A 17,873-nucleotide genomic window follows, 5' to 3' on the forward strand; every position below is an offset into this window, starting at 1 on the left:
AAGAAGATGACAGTTCAGAACTTTCTCTGCTGTTTGTTTGCTCTCTGTGTGGTTTGCTAGTGCTTTTTTTGCGTCCTTCCTGTTGTTGACTTCCCTTTTAATTGCCCCCTGAGCAACTGCCCTGCAAACGCATTTTCAAAGAAGTAACGTGGACGAGGTTTAGTGATTGAAAGATGCTGAGCTTCCCTCGAGCAGAAACATTCAGTAAATCACTGTATCTGCTGTAATTAAGGAATGGAAATGAAGAGGCCTGTATTATTTGTGGTTTTGGCGATACACTTTATGATATGCGTGCAGGATTTGTGTGTGGCCTTAATTTGTAGGTTTTTCAGAAATTCCTCACAGACTGGAGTTGATTTCTGGTGCTTGATATGAAATATGAGTTGAATTCAAGCTTTTCATATCTCTCTGCCGATCGCACAGATAGCTTTTAGTGGCCTGAAATAAATGGATGCAACATATAGCACCGCAAAAATTTAGAGAATACACATCCCGCCTTCGGTCCCCAGAGGATAGCAGATGGATTCAAATTAATGTCCAAGCTATAAAAGGATATATTTGTTTTTGTCTCCGAGCAATCAGTGCTTCCTCTACTCCAACAAGACAAACCTCCGGATGAAACGGGGAAAAGCTCAAAGCACATATCTCATTACAGGCTTTTGTTTATGGCTTTGGCTGTCCTGTGAACGGATCCTCTCAGTGTGCATTGCCTTTGAATCATCCTCTTTGTGTCTGACAAATTCCATGAATTATTTGGATTTCATGGGAGTTACTTAAATAGCTACTTAAATGGGAAATCCAAATCCGTGGAACTGCAGTCCACCTGAGGTGACAGCTCATAGAAATGAACACATTTTGTTAATGCTTACTGAAAAACGTTTGAGGCCTAGGGCGCAAGGGAAACACATGAGTTCCGTATTATATTGCTTTTGTGCATTTATTGTAAGACTAAATATTTCCATCTGCAAAAACTGCTGTAATGAGCTGATTTATTTGACTTTTAATAGTGTTTTGACTGTCAATAAACTTTGCAAACAGTGTCTGTTCCTAATGTGTTCATAAAGCTTTTCAAAGCAACTGTTAGAGGCAATATAAGCAAACTGTGATTTGGTTTCATGGGCTGATGGACGAAACAGCAGATTAGTGTGTTCTAGTTGGTATGGTATTCTTTCATATTTAGAACCCTTTACTTTTTAAAATTATATTTCTGTGAATTAATTTACCACCTTTAGCACGGTGAGTATCTGGTAGTAGCGTGGTGGTTTGCACTGTCGCCTCACAGGAGACTTTAGGTTCCAACTAAACTCCAGATAGGCATGCTAGGTTAACTGCATATTCTAAAGTGGCTATACGTGAATGTGAGCATCGTCTGCAACAGGCCGATGACCTCTCACCCCAAGAAAGCTGGGAGAGGCTTCAGCTCCACTGAGACTCCATCCACCACAGATGGATGAATATTTATTAACTTTTACATAACCAAGAGGTGAAACTCGAGATTAAGACTGTTTTTTCAAAGAGTGTCTTAAGCAATGACAGGCAGCATTAACCTGAAATATTTTTTGATGGCAGGAGAAACCAGAGCTCCAAGATAACATGCAATCTCCACATGGAAGGGTCCTGCACAGGCTCAAAGCCAGAAGCTGCTTTCAGTGAGGCAACAGTGCAGGCGTGTTGTGTTTAGACGATGAATACCAATCATGAAAGTCCATATATAAAATAATTAATCATTAGATTATATCAGATGTAGTTACTGGATAATGTCCACTGGGCAGGTTGGCTAATAAACCCACCAACGCATTCATAGTTGTCTACAAATTAGATTATTTAATAGACTGGGATTAGGTTGCATTTTATTCACATGCTAAACAAGCTAAGTTTCAGAACCGAGAAGATGTTACCTTTAAAACACATTTTCTTACGTGCAGTTTGAGTTGTTCTGTCAAAAAAAGTAGATTGAGGTAAAGCAAACAGGTGAAAGTTTTATATAAAGAGGTGGATGTGTACCTCAGAAACCAACCTATGGAGTCAGTCCATAGAACAGCAGCCTGCTGGAACCAGGAGATCAGCTGATGTTAGGTACTGTAATTCTCTCTGTGATAAAGTACTACTCAGAGTTGCAGCATGACTATGTTGGTTTGTCACTGTGTTTTCACTGTTGGACTTTACTACCGTAACTTTGCATCATTCACTGTTCAAAAATAATAATTTTGCTTAAGCCTGAAACAAAGTGTTTTAGCTCCTCCCACTTTAAACTTTCTGTTTGCGAGGTGTAACCAGTCACAAGTAAGTCATCTTAAAATGTGTGAAATGTTGCTGAAAGGACCACATTTGGGATATTCACCCTCTACAATGTTATCCAGATACAACAGAAGAAAAAAAGCTATGATATATTGCGATTATGTATAGACTGTACAGACACTGAGCGGATTTTTTTAAATTTTTTGCCCCGTTTTAATATGAGCAACCACCACCACCGGAACCACAGATATATTAGGAGATAAGGAAGATGAATACTTCATCAGAAAATATTTATTAGTGTAGTTTGGCCACTGGTCAGTTTATCATCAAAAAAGCTGATGATGACCATATATCCATATGAACTGCAGAATAACATAAGTGGCCTTGAAGCAGATTGTTTGTGAATGTGAGCATGTGTATCTGTGCCAAACACACCGCAGCAACATTTGTTGTGCTGACATCGCTGCACACATCTCTCCAGAGCTTTCCATCCTCTGTAATTGTACATTCACTTTTTTGGAGGGAATCACTGAATTGTTTAAAGAGACAAAAGAATCCATATAATCAATCTTTAACAATGTGGGAACAGCTCTGGTTTTGTCTCTGAGACAGCGAATGTAAACTCGTTCCTTGAAGAAAAAGGGGGCGCCTTGATGTTGGATATGGATGGAGGCACGCCGCCAAACTCGGCAGCTCAAACAATCACATCGTCCGTGACAGGAATCAGAAAGCTTCTGTCTTCATGGGAATGATCACAGCTGACTTTTCCTTGATGACTTGCACTGTTCAAAAGTGTATTATTTTACCATTCCTGACCAAAGCCGCAGACCAAACCTGATGGAATGAAAAGGAAAACAAATGTCAATTTAAGAGATTACTATTTTTATTGTTCTTCATATCATAATGCACATGTGTTTCTCATTAGAAGAGGGACCCAGATTCAGTGGGGGGTAAAAAAAACTTCATTCAAGGAAAAGAAAAAAAAAAAAAAGAAATACGGGTTAATGAGATTCCCCTGTTTGCCAGGCTGAAAAATGACATTTAAATCAGGTAGCAAAAAGGTAATCGCTCCCCTCTCCCCCCCAAAGACTCACATCTACTCCCATGTATGCATATGTGAGTGCATGAAACAGCACACATCCACACAGCAGCCTACCCCCTTCACATACAGCCCAGCAGAACACGCTCGCCGGGAGGCCCGACATAATTGTATTAATTGTTAACATAATGATGCATTTATGTTTAATGCTTACCTTCTGGTAATTACCGAGGAGGTACCTTTAGGCCTGGAACCTGTGCCTCCTCCTCTCCCTCTCTCTCCTCTCCACTTTTTCATTCTCTTTGTTATAACGGCGCCTGATCTCCTCACAGCTTCAAAGACTTTCATCATTTCATCAGTGGTAGCCAGTTTCTCTCAGGTACGCCACGGAAATGTATCATTAAGTTATCACAGATTAATTTGGCTGGTAGAGTTCGATGGCATCCTGTGAAGTTCCTTGTGATGAGGAAGAGCAAATGTGTGCCTTTCATTAGAGTTTGAGGAGACAAAGAGAAGAAGGTGCAGGGATCTTCTTGTGGATCTGGATGTTTTTAATAAAAGCTCATTAAGGGGACATGTTAATGCTTATGAAATGAAAGAGAGTGAAAGCCGAAAGCACATCTCGTTACTCTAACTTGTTTCAAAGAGTCAGCACAGTGAATTTGGAGATGGAGTCAGGATGTGTTCGATCTCACTCCTAAATCATGTGGGTGCTACATAGACCTTTGCAGACAGCGGACTACATTTTGTAGCTGTGTGCTGTCACAGGGGGGCAGAGTCACGAGTGTGTTGATTGAAGCGTTTGGTGCGCCTGGTCTTAGATAGGATTCACACTCATTGCAGGCTTCTTGTGATGTCAAACCAAATTATAGAATTAATTATATCTGCTGCTTCACTTTGCTCAAAAAGTTTAACTTTTAAGTGCAAGCACAGATGTCAACCAATCAAATCATGCTCCCCACTAATTGAATTAAATCGCATCAAGAAAAAAAATGTCTCGAGAGCGAGAATGTGGGAGAAGCTGATGAATAGTCAGTCTTTTAAATAGGGACCAAGTTAGCAAGTGGGAGGAAGCTCGGCTAAAGCTAACTACTCTACTACTACTAAAAGTCGGCTAGCTTGCTTAGTGGTGATTAGTTATTACTGCTTCGATGATCCCACTAGTACAAAGATATTCCCACAAAGAATGTCCCCTACCGAGCATTGAAGAAACAGCCATGCCAGGTGCTTTAGGAGTCAGTCTGGATTCACATGTGGCTGTTTATTGGTAGGTGTTAAGCAGAGCTTTGCAAACTGCAAATGTGGAACAAACGACAGGATAAACTTAAATTTGGCTTTGTGCTTGTGCTGTTGGTCCTTAGCTTTGTCAGTCATGCCTTTGTCAGCAATTTTCGATAGAAAGCGTAATGTTGTGACTGATCATTTAACCCCAAACAGGATATTTCCTAAAAAAAAAGTAGTAATGTTCCCGGTGAACCCTGATCAGTTAAACTTGATATTTATCTTAATGTAGGAAGACACCAACCTTCATCTTTTCAGCACAACATTCAATTCAGATTTATTTATATAGCGCAAAATCACCCTACAATAATACAGAGAAAATGTAACAATCAGACCTGGCTAATGAAAAAGCACTTGGCTAAAGTGGGAAGGAAAAGCTCCCTTTTAACAGGAAGAAACCTCTTGCAAAACCTGGCTCAGGGAGGGGTGGCTACCTGCTGTGACTGGTTGGGGGGTCATTCGTTCATATTTCCATTTAATACATACTGTGTGGAGCATACCAGCTAAAATAGTTTTGGTGAATTCATATCATTGTCTACCTACTTATTACCAAATAGGTCAGCATAACTGGCTCTATTACTGTCATGTCTTTACCTTACAATATAAAACACCTTGAGATGACTGTTGTTGTGATTTGATGCTTTAGAAATAATATTGAACTGAACTGAATAACTTTGATTAATTAGTCTAATATCATCATCAAAGCATTCCCATGCTGAGTTATGACTTTTTGTTCCCCCGACGTCCCGCTACATATTGACTCCATTCTTGTTTTGCCTTGAAGCCATCATGGAGGCAACAGTAAAGGCTAGCCATGACATGCTATACAAGATTACCGTTATTGATGACTCATCGATCAAACAGCTAGGCCGCAGTAATCAAGCACAACGTCTCCAGGGGCCCCGAGGATCAAGGCCTAAATCATGACTCCCCTGGCAGAGAGGCTGCTCCAAGAGATAAGTGTGTGTGTGTGTGTGTGTGTGTGTGTGTGTGTGTGTGTGTGTGAGAGAGAGAGACTCTGTTTGTCTTGGAATGAGTTTGTAATTACATGAGAACATTTGCTGCTCAGTATTTGTGTGTGATTATTGTGTCTGTGTTTTCAGTTTAATGATGTTGCAAAATTCATCACAGCTTTTAGCTCGTAACACGCTGCACGTTTCATCGGTTCACATCCGTTTGCCTAAGCAGGGAAAATCGATTCTTTCAAGGGCAGACGCAGAAACATTCATGTCAGCGTCGGTCTGCTGCTTCTGCATATCAGACCGGACAGCGGCATATTGCATGTTATAGATTTTCAAATGTTATTGATCTGTGATGGAGACTTCCTTACGGGTGAATGTAATGTTGATAAATTGCTGACAGCCAACTGTGGAACCATGCTTGAACATGGAGGAGGAGAGTCAGGTTCGGGACCTACCCTCATATTGAATGCGTAAATTGTGTTTGGGTGAATAGATGTGTGTGTGTGTTACTGTGTGTTGAGAGTAGAGGTAATCTTTCTAAACAATGGCAAGGTAATTACATTTCTCATTGTGCCATCTAAAGCCTGAGAGTTACACACAGACACATACACACACCCACACAAAAGCACACACGTAGTGTTTGTGTGTTATGTTTAGCTCCAGCTTCTCTTTATTGATGTCTATTAACAACAGTAATTTCTGTCCTCAGTCTTTAGAACTACAGAGCTGTAGAATCCAAAGTGTTCTTATTTTTTATCTTTTACATGTTAGGCACATGATTATAGAGCAGATTATGAGTTTAAGATGGTTGAAAGAGAGAGAGAGAGCGACATACATGATTATGAAGCTATACAACAGAAAAGAAACAAGTTGTCAGGACTGAAAATGGGTTGATATAACCTTGTGCTCTTTGTTGACCACATTCTTGAGTTAATAAAGGGTTGTCTACAGGACGTACAGCAGGTCATCTACAGGTTTAGAATAGTGCTGTGGTGGTTAGCATTGTTTTTTTTTAAAGCAAGAAGTCCTGGGTTTGAATCTGCCATCTGAATAGGTTCTTTGTATGTCGAGTTCTCCACATGTGTGTCCTTTTTATTTTCATTGTGTATCCTGCCTCTCCTCCTGAGGCAGCTAGAATATGCTCCATTCCCCACACTGCTCTGAACTGGATAAACTGAAGAAAATGGATGGATGAGTTGTCTGCAGTAATTATATTTGGTGGTATGGCACTGTCTTGAGACCTTCTCATTTTTCCAAATGCATTCATGAAAAGCTCAAAGAATCATCCATAACATACTAGCAGAAATATGGTGAATAGAAACCATGAAATGTCAGGAAAAGTTTCTAGCAGTTGTAGCTGAATTTCACTAAATCTGCATGCACTAGGAATGAAGGAATGGATGTCTTTGACTGACGTATGGAGATTAATAAATACATAGAAGATTCCCTATGCAACCGAAACCTGGAATATCCAGCAATGGAATCAAGTTACATGTAGACATGAGTTGAGGTGGGAAGAGCAGGAGCAAGAGTCCCAAAAGAAAACAGAGCCGTGACAGTAGATGGGACATCAAGTTAGATCGTTATAGTAAGAATTACTGACATATATATACTGTCATTCTCATTTGAGAGTGGTTTGTGGAACAAATAGTGAAATAAAGTCAGATTGTATTTTTCTTGAACTTGCTATGAATTTGCTGAAATCAGAGCCATAGCTCCTTCCTCTTTGTTACGGTATGATCTTCAAGACTCCAGAAAAAGTGGACTAATTTACAAGATTCTTGGTTCTGAAGGTAGGTTGTATGATTTACATTTTGATCACTCTTTCAGTTTAATCATCTGTCAAAATAATAAAAATCTGAAGCCATCCTTACTTCCACTGGGAAGCCTAACCTGAGAAAATGTGGCCCTTCTGGATTTAGAAGTGCATTAAGGTTGAAGTGGCACCACTCCGGCACCAGAAAAAGAGTTATTAAAATAATTTCTTCAGTATCTGCTTAGTACACTTGGGTAATTGCCTTTTATTAACCACAGAAGTGCCTGAAACCAACAGAGCCTTCAGCTGCTTTCAGCTCACAAAAACCCCTCGCATCTCACGAGTATTCTGTTTGTGATGATGATAATTCACCTTGCATCTGGCCTTTACTTCAACTTACATTTCACACTTGTTTTCGCCTAGTAATCCTCTGCTTTTCTTCCTGCACTTTATTTCCTCTCAGAGCTGCTTCCGCACTGATTTTCCTCCACTTTCAGTGCTTGTTTCAGTACTTCAACACTAAACCTAAACTTCAGCTTCGAGTAATTTTTGTCTTTCTTTAAAATATTCCATTTCTCAAACAATTACTAGTCCTGCAATTTATCTACCATCATCCGCTGCTGAAATCCCTTTTCCAACATGCAATTTGGTTCCCAGGGTTTCAGTTCTGCTCCCACGAATTCCTCCTCTGCACTTCAGCGGCCATCTATCACCCTCTTCAGGAAAAAGTGTTTTTTTAGTTTTAAATCTTTTCTTGACATTTGATAACAGTGTGAAAATCAAAGAATAAATGGCACAGTCATCCTTTAACTGTACACCGCCATCAGCAGCACCATCACTCTCGTTAACATCCCAGATTCTTCCTGCTTTGGATCCGACAGGCGCGACAGCTTACACCGCACCCGCTGCATTAACCTTCCTGCCTGCCAATCGATGCCGCGTCACTGTTAATCTTCATTGCGCATACGTGACCTTTGAGAAACTTCACTGCCCTTGCTCCCGTGTGATTAATAGTAGTCGTGGTAATTGGATGTTAATTGGACAGACTATTGACCAAAGTACAGAGAAAACAGTGAGGGAGCGATTTGATGATGCCGCTAATATTGATAAGCAGGAAGGAGCGAGACAATCACTAGGTGATCGTATCAATTCATCATTGCTATTATTGGTTGTTTGCAGAGTAAACATCGTCTTCCTTCAGAAAAGTCCTTTAACATGCGTCTTGAGAATTAAATCCATTTGTTTCTTTTTCTTCAGATGGGAAGCTGTGGTTGTCATTTAGGCTTATGTTTATTTAAAAGGAAGCTGGTCTTCAACAGCAGGATGTTGTTTTTTACTGTTTCTTTATCATTTTTAATTTGCATTACTGGTTTGTTTTGTGCATTGTCTGTTTTCTTTTTTTTTTAAGCAGGATTACTCAAAAAGTTATGGTTAGATTTGCATGAAAATATTACCAGATATGGAGTTTGTCACAACTTCAGTGTTATTAATGTTTGCCAGCCTGATCTGGATCCAGGGATTCGGTTAGCGTGGTGTGAAGGTATTAGCTGCTGAAGAGATCTGGTGCCACTGCCATGAGTGATTTGAGTCAGAGTTGGAGCAAATTAAAAATGCTTTGTTTTTGCAGTTCCCATCAGAGTTTCTGCCACAGTTTCCTGAGTTAACATGCAGATTGTGAAATAAGCTTTCTCACCTTTGGAGCCAACATGACAGAAAAAGGAAATCAAAAACCAAAGTGAAATGAAAGGTTTTAAAGAAACAGACTCAAATGCTGGTCTTCACCATCCACCACACCACCTGCCTCCTAAAGCCATTTTTTTCCTTCCTCTGTTCCCTCTGTCCATCAAATATGAGGCTGGGTATCCTCAGCATTAGGAAATCACTCTCAGGCCAGCTAAGGTTTCAGTGAGGATGCTGAACTTAGGATCAGGACAGGAATAATCCAAACCACCCAGCAACATGTCATTAACTGAACTTATGTTGTGGCTGGATCATCTCATCTCTCTTATTCTCTTAGCTGAAGATCATTCGGTTCTCTTGCCATATGATGGCGTTTGTTTCTGTCCATCAGGGACCCTCAATGTAAACTTTCACTGAGAACAGTTTAACCCTCACCCCCCATCTTTTCTGTGCTAATGTGTTTATTTTAGCCTAACCATATCTCATACATTACACATCATATACAACTAGGTCACATTCAGTAACCAGCCAAACATCCCAGTTATTTATTTCCCATCTTTGTGTAGAGCATTGCTATAACTGGATGCAAACAGAGGCTTTCCCAGGCTTGGGTCTCCCTGCAAGTGCTGGTGGTGAGTGAATAGAGAAAGAGAGGTCATGTTGTATGTGCTGCCCCCATGACCCAGACTGGGTTAAGCAGCAAGAGATGGATGGATAGATGGACGCCTGAACATTAAACTTTATTGTAACAACTGGGAGAACAAATACTGACTGACTAGTGTTTCAGTCAGTGTGGCTATTTGATTTTGAAAGCTGAAGTTGTATTTGGATCAGTCTGAACAAGCAAATGGCCTTCTGCTGTCTCCATCAGTAATGTGTACCCTTCCACAGGAAAGTTTCCTTTTGAGAAGGACTGTGTTTACAAAAAAGTCCAGCCGCTCTGAAAGAAATCCAACCAAAGTGCAGTCAGAACTGAGAAATTAAGACCACATGCTGAGGTTAGAGACCAGGTCAGGGCCTAGACATGATATCCACAGACAGGATTTTACTGGCTTAAGAGGACAACTTTGATACATGTGTCTGTGTCTGAGCCCCGCCATAATCAGTCAGATAATTGATGAGATTTCTGATTTTCATGTGTCCTCAGCCTTTTCGGCTTTTGCTTCTAGCAGTGCCACGCAGTATAAATGACCAGTTATTTTATTGTTATTACCTTTAACAACCTCTCTCTATTATCTTGACAGTTGGAAAGTCGGCAGCTCATTTGCTCCTCACACATTTCAGTTTATTATCTGAAATTGTTAAAGATAATTGATTTCCAACTTTGTTCACCTCTAATAAAGCGGTGGTGCTCTAATGAAACGCTCACTGATACATTAATGGATAAAGAGAATAACAATGAGGCCTCGGCAGAAAATTTTGAGTAATCTTCTTTAATCCCTTACGTGGGTAGTAAATCCTGCCTTTCTCGGCTCTCTGTTCACAAAGAGCTTTAATAATCTGAGACGTGAAAATGCCTCCATCGTAGAGGCATGGAGTTCCTGCATCTCTGTTCAACAGCTCTAACCATCCCAGGGACCTTGTAATGTCCAGCCATGCCCTGAGACGGACAATTTTCATAGATGGCCTGCGTGTTTTCTAGATTAGCAGCAATACAGTTGAGCACATTTCTGTACTGTAAACACCGAGTCACTGAATTCTCACTCGTGCATGAAGCAAGCTCACGGCAGGAGTCAGCGCACAGAGCCAAAGCCATGAGGTCACCGCTCACCTGCCTCACAAATCACTCTTTGTCTCCCACTGGCCTTTTTTTGGGGTATAATTGTGAAACAATATAGCTGCAGACGCAATAAAAAAGCCCTACTGGTGTTTTTGATGGAGACCGGCCATCTTGTGATCGGAGAGGCAGGAAATTCAGGGTGACACGGCTCAAGTAGCACACCTGCGTGCCAGCAACCACCTGCCCCTCCACTGCAGGCTAGAAACATACTCACACACACACACACACACACACACCCAGAGCAAGAATGTAAACTGATGCTCGGGAATTAAATGCCTGTTGGATGAAGTCTAACGCTAATTGCAGTTAGTTGAAAAAAATACTTGCAGTTACTTATATGAGAGTTAACATTTGGAGGTCACACATGCACAGCACAAGAGGCGAGATGGTAAAAATGAGATCAGCACGAGGTTGTGCAAAGCAAGCGGGCGTCCAAATGAGAAGGGACAGGCATAGAGAGAGTCCTGAATTCAGGTAAAGGGCCAAAAAAATACGATCAGAAAATAAGAAAACACTGAAGAGCAAGTGCAAGAAGTAAAGGTAGATTTAAATACTGACAGGATTAAGAGGTGAGAAGAAGGGTGGAAAAGATCAACAGCACTTCCATTTTAAGCCTTCAGGGTTAACTCTGTACTTTGTGCCGTGTTGCAAACATGGCTCTTTTATTACTGCGGTACATCGCCATGGTAACTTATGCTGGAGGCCTAACATGCTCACAAGCAGGAACTGTTTGTGAGATGAGAGATCAACATGCACAAAGCAAGCACCTCCTGACCAATCAGCTCTCCAAAGAAGAAGCATAACCGTTCCTGGAAGATGTCTGAGACTCGTAAAACGTAAATTCGGACAACTTTATTATTCTATAAGCTTCAATATAGTGATGATCCTAAGATATAAGACTTGCACTATTTTAGCTTGCAAATAAAAGTTGCAAGTATGGTTTAAGATATGATTTTGTGTCAGTTATTTAGTTTTTCTGAAAAGTCAAATTTCACACAGTTTTTCCTCCTGGCTTCAAATAGACTTCATTTCTAACTTACTGATCAAAACATTTTAAAGCACACACACACATTTATACATTGCTCTTTAATACTATACACATACTGCACAGCTCCTTGGTTTGATGTTTTCAGTCTGTATTCTGTGTTTAACCTCCTTGTATTTTTCATTATAGAGTTCTCTTCCTCTGTACAATGACACTGTGCTGCCAGGCAGCCTGCTCATGTTTCTGATAGGTCACTCGCTGCAAAATCTCTTTAATTTGAACACATGCATACATGCATACATGCTAGACTGGGATATCCTGTGTTGACTTATTGAGATGATAACTCCCTTCATGGGAATGTGAGTGTGATCGATGATGTTAGCATAGCCATCTTTCGGCTCTTCTCTTTAGGAATCACCACAGCAGATCTTACATTTCAGCCTGTCCCTAACTCTGTCACACCAACCCTCTGCATGTCCTTCATGTCCATTTTCTCTGTGGTCTTTAGTACATATTCCTTAAAATTATAAGTATAATTATTTGTTCTCTATAAAATCCTGGCTTGTTACACCCTATTGTACCTACCTTTACATATTTGTAGGTTAAAGTAATTAAATTGTAAAATCAAATAAATTATGTTGAAATTCCACGTATTACAGGGGAATCACATCCTAAGTTTAGTGCGTATTATAAAGCATTACCTGGTGGTCCTCTTTTCCTCCTGCCTGGCAGTTCTATCTTCAGCATTCTTTGTCCAGTTTATCCACTATCCCTCCTCTGCACATGTCCAAACCATCTCAGCCTTGCTTCTTTAACGTTTCCTCCAAACTGCTCGACCCAAGCTGTTCTTCTGATGTACTCATTTCTGATGTTGTCCATCCTGGTCACTCGTGGAAACTCCGAGGCGCTTCAGCTCAGCTTCTTATCTCTTTGTCAGTGACACAGTCTCCAAAAAATACATCACAGTAAGTCTCAGTACCAGCTTGTAAATGTTTCTTTTCACTCTTGCTGCTATACTTCTGTCACATATCACTCTCAACACACTCTGACACTCGCTCTCACCTACTCCACCCTGCCTGGGCTATTTAAACTTGTCTACATTTACCATCTCTTCTTCTTGCAGCTTCACTGTTACACTCATCTCCTGCTAACTCCTAATCCGGGTAAAAGTGTAATTGAGATTAAAAGATAGGTGAAAGCAGATGATGAAAAGAAATCAGTTAAGTTATTTTATCATCTTACATTTCATTTTGTTTCCTTCCCACCCTCATTAGTACCTGGAAGAGTTCACCTGTGCCTTGTTGTCCTCCTCCTGGTATGTTTTCTCTCAGTCTTTGTTCTACTTTGTATCTTTAACCTTTGTTTCCCTGCTCACTCCCCAAATTTATTTTTCCTTGTTTTGTTTTTTTTTATCTTCATTATCTTGTTGTATTTCCTTCGTTCAGCTCCTTTTGTTACCTGTAAGTTGAAAATTAATGTTGAGTATATTTTTATCACTGAAAGTCCAACTCTTGTCAGCTGCTTCTGAACTTCCTCATAAAATGTGCCAGAAAACCAAACCTCGCACTTATTAAAATTTACTTTATTTAGAGCAGTTTAATCAAATGTGCCTTTAAATAACTCCAAAGCTGCTTCAACAACATGTCTCATCTTGTGAAAACCGAAGCATAACACTGTTGTTAATTTGTTTCTTTAATTAGTATTATTTTTGTAAGAAAGCACCAGAATCGTTTCAGTCCATCTCTCAGTGAATTTCTCATTGACTTCTTAGACTGCACGGCTCAGCCTCAGGTCTGCTGCTTCTAAAGATGGAAATTTATAAAATAGGACACAAATGTCAGAATCTTAAAAGGCTCAGTCAGATCCTCAAACATAAGGAAATTGTGCAGTTTCTTGGAAATAGTATAGCACATCATCAAAAACTCCTTTCTGTGTGATCTGTTGCTCTGCCATGTAATAATAGCTGTAATATTTCTATACAGAACGATGACTTTATTAGCTCCGCTTGTGTAAAACGTGTGCTCTTCCTCTCATCCTCTGAGTAAGGCCATGCATCTTAATCATTCTCCTTTATTACCGGGGTCATTGTGGGTGGTGCTGATGTATTGGATTGCATTTATATTTAACTATTCCTAATATTCTGCCTCTCTCATGTGAGTTTATAGGTCTGCTAATGAGATGTGACCTCATTTAACATAAAGAAAAATAGAGAAAATTAGACATCAGGACAGAGCAGCTGTTTCCAGTCGTGACTGAGTTCACATGCCTGCCTTATAAAGTGGCCAATTAGTGTATACCCAAGTTAAAAAGACACTTGGATGGACACACCCATTTATTTTAGATGCTTTAATATTGGTGTATTTGTCACCACTGTTAGTTTTTTGAAGCCAGAGGTGGCCATATTTGGACTGCAGGGGGGGCAAAGCCATGTCATCAGAGAATGCTAGCTAGTGTTGGTCATCTGTCAGCATCCACAGACAGACACGGATACCTGCTAATTAGTGCTCAGCATCAAACACATTCTAGTTTCACTCACCCACACTTGAGCTCAGGCTTCTTGGATGGTCTGTTGGTAAAATTAACTACACGGCAGCCATATTATTTGTCAGATAATTGCATTAAAAATGTTGGTTTCACTTTTCAGCCCTGGAGGCTGCTGCGCAGCGTAAACCTAAAATGATCCAGTATTAAATGAGGCAAATTTGTCTTTTTAACATTTTAATAGATTTAATAATGGAGAAACAGATGTATTTAATTCTCCTTTTCCACTTCTGCTTTTTCATTTTCTCCGTTAAACACTCTTGTTTAGCCTTAATCACTGAGGTCTTCATATTTACTTTCCATAACATAATACTTGAAGTATTCCATTAAAAATCACTGATGAATGAAACGAGCTTGATGCATGAATTGAGATTCATCTGGATATGTAATTAAGCAACAAGAAACAGTTAGCTCACAGAATGGAAGTGGTTGTGTATATTTCACCGAAATCAACTCATAGCTGCTATCTTTTTGAAATTACTGCCTGTTGATATAACACCTGAAATACTAATGCACAGCTATTGCCAGCCTTCAGCATGATTTGGTTGTGAATGAAGGCTGTATTTAAAAGGAGTTGATGCTTTTCTGTGAAAATCACCAGCAAAAGTTCCACATATATGTTGTAGGTGAAAGCCTGGACGGCAGGCAGGCCAAAAGTCAGCGATGAATTCAGACGCATGTTGGTGTTGTTTTGTGGTCAGTTTCCCTAAAAGAACTTGAGCAGCAGGTCCTGTGAGGTGATGGTTAAGTGCACAAAACGGCAAAGTCCTGGTTAAAATCAGCAGCCAAGACTCAGTTGAATTAATGGACTATAAACTGTAGAGGACACAGGGCAGGGAGACCACTGAGAATGGGTACAAGCAGGACTTGTGATGGTTCATTCTCTGCTGTAAATAACAGACATGGTAAATGACAAAAAGGGCTTTTCTCAAACAGCCTTTATTCCTTTTTGTTTGTAGGGCATCGCTGGGCTGGAGACATCTGATCTTACTCCAAGATCTTGTCATCGAATCTTGACTTTGTAGGGAACAGGAAGGAAATCCCAAGAAAGGAGCTATGGCAAGACTTATTCTGGTGAAGCGTTTACATTAGCTGCTATGAAAACTAAAAGGTTGAAAGAAGTGTGACAAACACAGGTATTTATACAGGTATTTAATCTGCTTGTGGTGGTAGGTGCCATTTTACTTTGTGATACGATGTTTGAGTTGCGACATGGAGCCAATTATTACAGCTGTGATCTCTGAGTATGAAGAAGTCTGAGATGCGCAGTGCTTCTGGTGATTCTTGATTCACTTTTCTTTTAAGTTGCTGTTAAAACCTCAGGTTGTCATCTTTAAACATTTTAAAAATGAGCATATATTGTAATGGCAGCACCGTTGGGGTTACAGGCTCACATTGTAGTTCATCACGGTTCTTTCAGTAACTACAGCTGCAGTGTATTCTCTCTTCAGCAGCTCCAACAGTTTCTATCACACAAGAGTTTACTCAAACCCAACAAGTCAGACTGAGTCACTCATACAGGTGCAGCTAAACTCAGGTACCCTTTCTTCATGTAATCACTATTTTGTTGTCTTCTCCACTTTCTGAGCATTTGAGTTTATGCTAGCTGGCTCTTCGCGGCACCTGGCCTGATTGAGTCACTGCAGCGTGATGCCTTAACTTGTGGAGTGACTGCAGATATCAGTGACATTTATTTATACTGGTTTAGCCAGCTTTTTGGCCAATCTGCCTTACTGCAGACAATATTGTGACTTCTTTTGGCTCTTGTGTAATCTGAATCTTGTTGGGCTGAAAAGGCTGCATGTGGATTTTGGTGAAGCAGTTATGAGGGCATGTTTCTGATGCATGTGAACAACAATGAGGTGTTTTGTTCCACCAGGTGCTACATGTTAGGTGCCAAACTAATTTGATGTATCCCACAGCTTCAGACATAACCTGCTCACTGGAGGGCAGGATGGTCGGGGGGAGCCTCATTTGACTTTCCAAAGTGGTACAAAGTAAGACGAGAAGATTTGATATTTTTGGTTTCTGTTTGAGGGAGCTAATGAAAGATGGAATGAAAATGAGCAGCATGAGGCAACCTGCTCGATGATGTGAGGTTAAAGAGTGCATCAGAATGAGTGGAGGTTGGATGGATGAGACGCAGAAGGAAATTTGTGCCATTAAAATATAAAAGTTTGCGAAAAGAGTAAGAGAAGTAGTTTCAAGTCTATAAATGTGCACGTAAATGCATCAGAAACGCAGAGTGTGTCAGGCAGAACTAATTTAAAAAGCATTAATGGGATGTACAGTAAAAAGCAACATTGTAATGAATGTTATATCTTTTGAGTCCAAACACATTTTCTGTATTTTAGGATTAATGAAAATGTGTGCTTATTACATAATGATCAGCTTATGCTTCTGACTGTCAAGTGAAACTAATTAGGCCTGCTGAACTGATATGACTGAATTTTGCAAATGCATCCTCCTCCCAGGACAAGTATCAGCATTAGGGAAAGGCTTGCTGAATGCTTGCACGACTCCCGTCTTACAAATCCAAAATGCAGCGAGCGCTTGTTAATTAGGACAAAAATTCTGGTTTGTAATTAGTTTAACAAAAAAGTAACAACTGAAACATGAGGCTGAGGCCAACATGCAATAAACTAAAAAATGCAAAAAGACATTGTGCTTCACTCTAAAAATCCTGAGTCACGTGTTTTGCTTCAGAATGAGTTAGTGCAACAAGTTAGATAGAGGTAGACAGATGAATACTTTACTGATCCCAAAAGGGAAAATTGTTGTCTTTCAGCAGCACCATAAAGGATAAAAACAGTACTGTCTACAAAAAACAACAAATATACAAAACAGTTTAAATCAAAAGTGGTGTCTGGTGAGGGCCTCATACTATGAGAAGTTAATGGAAAAAGCTGCACTTGGGCTTCTGATAAAGTCACATTGTTTTGATTTTGTTGGTGATCTTGCACACAAAGGGAAGACAATGAATCCAGGCATTAAACTGTATTTGTCTTCATTTTTAAGACATTTAAACAACTGTTTCTATTGATACAGTTTTGAGGTTGTACTACTGTTGAGGTTGGTGGTTAACATGAAAGGGACCAGATGATGGGAAAAACAACCATAACAGACTTCAGTCATTTTCCAGAGCTCTGAATATATGTCTGTTACAGATACAAAGATTCAACACTCTCAGCAGCAGCAGCACATCTTAACATGTACACCCCCCCCCCCAAATAGCCACCGATCATACCACCAATAAAATTAAAGAGATTCACCCCTACACACTCCAGCTACAAATAAACATAAACAGTGAAATACTGCACTCAGTTTAACACACCCAACATACATCTGACTACAAAACAAACCCCAGTTAAATAATATAAAAACTAACTAAATCAAATGAAACTGAAGCTCCAGCCCGCTCCCACCCTCAGCTCTCATCTAATGGTTTACCCCACTAACAGTGGCTAATTAGGGAATTCCTTTCAGGTGAATATCATTAGCCTTTAATCATGTGTGTACTCCATGGGGGTGTCCAAATTCATGGGCTGCATCCTCCTGAGGCCGCATTTGTAGGCCGATTACGTCACAGCGACGTGGCGAAGGCTGTCCAA

The sequence above is a fragment of the Pelmatolapia mariae genome, linkage group LG16_19 (assembly GCF_036321145.2).
Source record: "Pelmatolapia mariae isolate MD_Pm_ZW linkage group LG16_19, Pm_UMD_F_2, whole genome shotgun sequence".
Lineage (NCBI taxonomy): Eukaryota > Metazoa > Chordata > Actinopteri > Cichliformes > Cichlidae > Pelmatolapia > Pelmatolapia mariae.